Source organism: Crinia signifera, chromosome 3, assembly GCF_055691185.1.
Source record: "Crinia signifera chromosome 3, ASM5569118v1, whole genome shotgun sequence".
Lineage (NCBI taxonomy): Eukaryota > Metazoa > Chordata > Amphibia > Anura > Myobatrachidae > Crinia > Crinia signifera.
The window spans coordinates 285557107-285562984 of record NC_139219.1 but is presented as its reverse complement, the minus strand read 5'-3'; the positions used below and the strand labels follow the sequence as shown (position 1 = coordinate 285562984).

General features: G+C 47.8%; 1 protein-coding gene across 1 annotated transcript in view; it reads left to right on the top strand.

Annotated features, from left to right (window-relative positions):
* GK5 (glycerol kinase 5) overlaps window positions 1–5878 on the top strand; it is a 53601-nt gene that overhangs the window by 863 nt on the left and 46860 nt on the right. The gene's annotated exons all lie outside the window — the stretch shown is intronic.

Genomic DNA, 5878 nt, shown 5'->3' with positions numbered 1-5878 from the left:
GTATCAGCAGCAGAGGGTGATAGAGGAGATGTGTGCACTAGTTTGAGGGCAGCATCGATGATAAGGACAGTGCAATTGCCACTTGCTTACTGACTGTCATCCTTTCCTTATGGCAGCAGCTTAAACAGGAGGTTTCTCTGGTGCTGTGGTAATCAAGGACTGTCAGTCTTCACGATGGGACTTGTAGTTCCACAAGTGCAGCAATGTCCCTGGTTACAGAGTGCACATACCATACTGTGTGCAGCTGTCATCTAGCAGTGATATAAACTATTAGCTACTACTGTCTATCACTGGTACAGAGGATATTACACATACAGTGTTGTGCGTTGACACACTGGCTTCTGAGCCAAGGTAACCAAGATCTGTCTCTTCCTGCTGTGGAACTAGAAGTCCTAGCATGCACTGCCTGTCTGTATGGGATACGGTCACTAGGTCAACCACGGAAAGGTTGACACACTCAAAAGGTCGGCAGGGTAATTAGGTTGACGCAAGCATTATGTCTACATGGGGAAGGTCGAGAGTCAAAATGTCAACATTGTTTTTTTGTGGGACTTTTTTTTGAGCCGACAGGTGGTATTTCATGCCCTTCCATCCACTAGGGTGTGGAGGGAGAATAAATTAGTGTGCTGAGTGTAGCGAGCCATGCCAGGGGACGCGGTGCTCCGATACTGTATTAGTATCATTAGTATAGATATAGCCTCAAAGGTTCCTCATGTCTGACGTTTTTCTCTGTGGCAGGTGTATGGAATACGTTGGCACATGGAGAGAAATCTAATTGGAATCGGTACATCTGTCAGAATGAACTTAGGTCTACAGTCATTAGGTCGACCCCACTAGGTCGACTGGCAGGAAGGTCGACCTGACTTAAGGTCGACATGGGCCAAGGTCGACATGACTTAAGGTCGAATTTGCATAAAGGTCGACATGAGGAAGGTCGACTGGTCATAATGTCGACATGGGTTTTTCACTGTTTTTTTTATCCGAATGTCGACACAGTCGACATGGACACAGTTGGCAATGAGAATCGGACCCTCGCTTCGCTCGCATTGCTTCGGGCACGGTGGCTCGCTTCGCTCGCCACAGCTTTAATAACCTCCACGCCCTAGTGGATGGTAGGGCATGAAATACTGCCTGTCGGCACATGTCGGCTCAAAAACCAGTGAAAAACCCCATGTCGACCTTATGACCAGTCGACCTTCCTCATGTCGACCTTTATGCAAATTCGACTTTAAGTCATGTCGACCTTGGCCCATGTCGACCTTAAGTCAGGTCGACCTTCCTGCCAGTCGACCTAGTGGGGTCGACCTAATGACTGTAGACCTAAGTTCATTCTAATAGATGACCGCATCCCAGATGCTGTGGGCCTATTTTTGAGGTTTATTTGCAACTAATTGTATGCTGATTTTTTAATAAATAAGTTAAAAATTACTTTTTTTATTATTTAACGTAGCATATTTTAACACTTTTTATGCATATTTATGCATATTTTAAGTATTTTTCATGCATATTTGCATGCATATTTCAAGCTTTTTCTGTTGCATATAATCCTGTCTCTAGTGATGAGCCATGTCCTGAGAGTGCGTTCATCCTGGGAAATGCACACCGAAGGAGCTGTGTAATACTTAGTACGAGAACCAGGATAGGACCTGGAGCATTTTGTGTTTGTGGGAGACAGATGCCAAGTGCAGCAGAGGGCTCTGGGAGAAATAGAATAAAAAATGGTCCTTTTGATTTAGCAGTGAATGCATCATTGGCCATATAAGTCATGGCAGAGGCCTGTGGTGCATTGGGAAGTAATGCCTAACGGGAGAGGGTTTAGTAAATCGGGTTAAGGTCCAAATTCATGTCTCCCCCCTTCCCAAATGAAAAAGAAAAATCTAAATAATGATGAAGGTGCATAATAGATGGCAGGTAAGACTGGGGGCGAAATGTAATAGGGTGCGATTTTTAGACTAAAAAAAAATCGCACCAAATCGCACCTTTAAAAATCGCATTTTTTGCCGCGAATTCGCATATGTAATGAGATGCGAATTAGCGGCAAAAAAATGCGATTTGCCGCGATTTTTAGTCATGAAAATGTGCGCATTTTCAGTCATGAAAATGTGCGCATTTTTATAAATGCGCTTTTGTGCAAAAAAAAAAAAGTTAAAAAAAAAACGGCGTGGGGTCCCCTCTCCTAAGCATAACCAGCCCCGGGCTCATTGAGCCGGACCTGGTTCCAAAAATACGGGGGACAAAAAATCTGGGGGTCCCCCGTATTTTGAAACCAGCACCGGGCTCCAACAGCCCGCGGTGTCATGCCACAGCCGGGGGACACTTTTTATACAAGGTCCCCCGGCCAAAACATGAGCACCGTGGCTGGTCAGCCTTGGACGGGGTACCTGGAGGAGTGGGGACCCCCCCAATAAAGGGGTCCCCCCCCCCCCAGGCTTCACCCGTCCAGGGCTGAAGCCCGGGGCTGTCACCGGCGTCCGTGGCCAGTGGACGCCGGCCTGATAGGGTTAAATCCATCATACATATCATTACATTGCTTTTTACCGGCGAACTACAAGTGCCAGCAGACCTCCCCCGCATGCTGGGACTTGGAGAACCACAAGTCCCAGCATGCAGGGCATTAATGGGCCCGCTGGGACTTGTAGTCCACCTGTAAAAAGAATGTTTATAAAAAACACACACACAGAGAAGTACAAGTTTATTACACACACACACCTCAATTTTACACCAGCATACTTACCATTCCTGGATCCAGCGCTGGTCTGGCTGCTTTACAGCCGGCTCCCCCCGAACTGACAGGCAGCGGGGAGAACCGGCTTTTTTACAGGTGGACTACAAGTCCCAGCGGGCCCATTAATGCCCTGCATGCTGGGACTTGTGGTTCTCCAAGTCCCAGCATGCGGGGGAGGTCTGCTGGCACTTGTAGTTCGCCGGTAAAAAGCAATGTAATGATATGTATGATGGATTTAACCCTATCAGGCCGGCGTCCACTGGCCACGGACGCCGGTGACAGCCCCGGGCTTCAGCCCTGGACGGGTGAAGCCTGGGGGGGGGGGACCCCTTTATTGGGGGGGTCCCCACTCCTCCAGGTACCCCGTCCAAGGCTGACCAGCCACGGTGCTCATGTTTTGGCCGGGGGACCTTGTATAAAAAGTGTCCCCCGGCTGTGGCATGACACCGCGGGCTGTTGGAGCCCGGTGCTGGTTTCAAAATACGGGGGACCCCCAGATTTTTTGTCCCCCGTATTTTTGGAACCAGGACCGGTCCAAGAGTCCGGGGCTGGTTTCAGAAATACGGGGGACCCCTATGCTTTTTGTTCCCCCGTATTTTTGGAACCAGGTCCGGCTCAATGAGCCCGGGGCTGGTTATGCTTAGGAGGGGGGACCCCACGCCGTTTTTTTTTTTATAAAAACACTTTTACACATTTTTATTAACAGAACCATGCACAGATCTCAATGATCTGTGCATGGTTCTGTCAAATTCGCCTGTCAGAACCTGGTCTATTTTTTTTGCGATTTTTGGTAACATTGACCAAAAATCGCACCCTATTACATTTGCGAGTTGTATACTTTATAATGGGAAAACATCTGGATGCGAATTGAAATGTGACTAAAAATCGCACTTCTAAAAGTGCGATTTCGCGGTAAAAAGTGCGATTTTTTTACCGCGATTTTCAACCTATTAAATGTGCGATTTTCGGAAAATGTGCGATTTCGGACGTTTTTGACCAAAAATCGCACATGTCTAAAAAATCACACCCTATTACATTTCGCCCTGGGATTGGGATCAGCACATGAGATTGTGGTATAGTCACTGCGGAAAGACTAGGGCAGTGGTAACCAACCCTAGCCCTCGATAGCTACCAACAGTGCACATTTTCCAGATAACCTAGCTGCTGCACAGCTGCACTCATTAATCACTGACACATTTTAAAAGATCCACAGATGGAGCTAATTAGCTCACTTGTGATTCTGTGAGGAGACCTGCAAAACATGCACTGTTGGTAGCTCTCGAGGACTAGGGTTGGCTACCCCAGGACTAGGGTATAGTGGACAGATAGAAGATTGTTCGAACAAGACAGTGTCTATTTATGTAGAGATTTATCAGAGCTTGGATAGAGAATCGGGAGGTTATTCTGGTTGCTACGCTCCCCCACGTGTTCGCATCGGTGAGCGATGTTTTCTTTATGCGCATGTGCATACGCTGGGTGCAAGCGGGCATGGCAAACTGCTAGTTCACTGTCCCCTTCGCACACACCAGTGCTGGCGGCGGCGAAGGGCTGCGCCCATGAGAACACCCAGCATTTCATGGGTGTTGCCATGGAAATTAGGCAGTGGAGCGGCTGCCATCACCGGACATCGGCTACATGCACAGGGAACACGCAAAGCTAAGACACCAGAGAGGCTGCAAATGGATGTTTATGCAAAACATCAGCCAATGCTGTGCGTGGAACTGGCAGCGTTTAATCTAAACTCCCCCCCCCCCCCCCCAAGGAGAAGTCTCCACAGGCTGGCTGAGGTGTGTTCACCTGTGCACTGTGGGAATAATGATGTGTTCTGCAGATATGACATTAACTACCTGGTGTATTTAGCTCTTCATCGCCTCACTTGGCTTTGGATGTCTTATTTTTGGATGTCCATGGTGGTTTGGTATGAGGCTTCAGGTACCATGGTTAAAGGGTGATACGGAACACAATTATGAACCTATTATTAAGTGCTGAAATAGCAGGAATGGCACATTGCCTTCTTTATGCACAAATAAATCCCCCCTCTGGTGTAATTGTAGGAACATTCAAAGTTAGGTACAAGTGGGAATGGATTAGGGCCCTTATTTTGGTGGACTCGCTTGGCCGCAAATTTGCACAGGACCGATGTTTTGCTTATGTGCATGCGCAGCAGCATTTCTGCGCATTTCTATAGGCTGGGTGTGTGCAGACTCTGTTTGCCGGGTTCACGCACCCAGCCTTTTCCCTTGGGGGAAAACGCTGGGCGCACACATGCTAATGTGTCGCGTTCTCACGTGCGGGGTGCGGACAGCTGACATAACCAGATGTCAGCTGCCTGCCCAATTCCCTGCAATTCTAATCGCATATGCACGGGTGGTCTGGACCAACCTTTACATATGTGTGCGCCTTCACTATCATTCGATGGTCGGCGACCATCGAAAGATGGGGGAGGTTCCCACTGGCATGCGGATGGATGTTCATGTAAAACATCCATTCGCAAGCCTTGTGAATGCATCCCGCGTGCGAGTGAGTGGCGCCGGCTAACTATTCGCAAGGCGGGGGTTAGAGTGACTCACAAGGATGCAAATTTGCATCCAAGCGAGTCAACCAGTTTAAAGGCCCAGGTGTAGAGGTAATGACTTTGTGGCCTTTTAGGATGATTTAGGGCTCTCTAAATTTTTGTTAGTGTGACCTTTGGGAGACATGTGAATTGATGCAATTGCCTAAGTAATAATATCTACTTGTCCTGTTATCCTCTAATCCAGGTTTCCGGTGCTGTGCTGCTCTGTAGACAGCAAAGTGCAGCATGCCATGCCTTAGAAATATGGAGTTTATTGTACATTGAACTCCATATATTGGCTAAACTTTGTCTAGGAACATAACAACAATTAGCTCCCTCCCTTATTTCTCTCACCCCATGGTCCAAGAAGACATAAGTCCTCAGGACTGAGATGTTCTGGTGGTGAAGCCATAGATAAGATACAGGCTGGACTATGCTCTGGTGTCACCTCACTCCCATCAGCCCTAGGGCCAGATGTATCAACCTTCAAAAAAGTGATAAAATGAGATTGATAAACAGCCAGCCAATCAGCTCCTGTCATGTTACAGGCTGGGTTTGAAAATGACAGGTGTGAGCTGATTGTTTATCACTCTCCATCT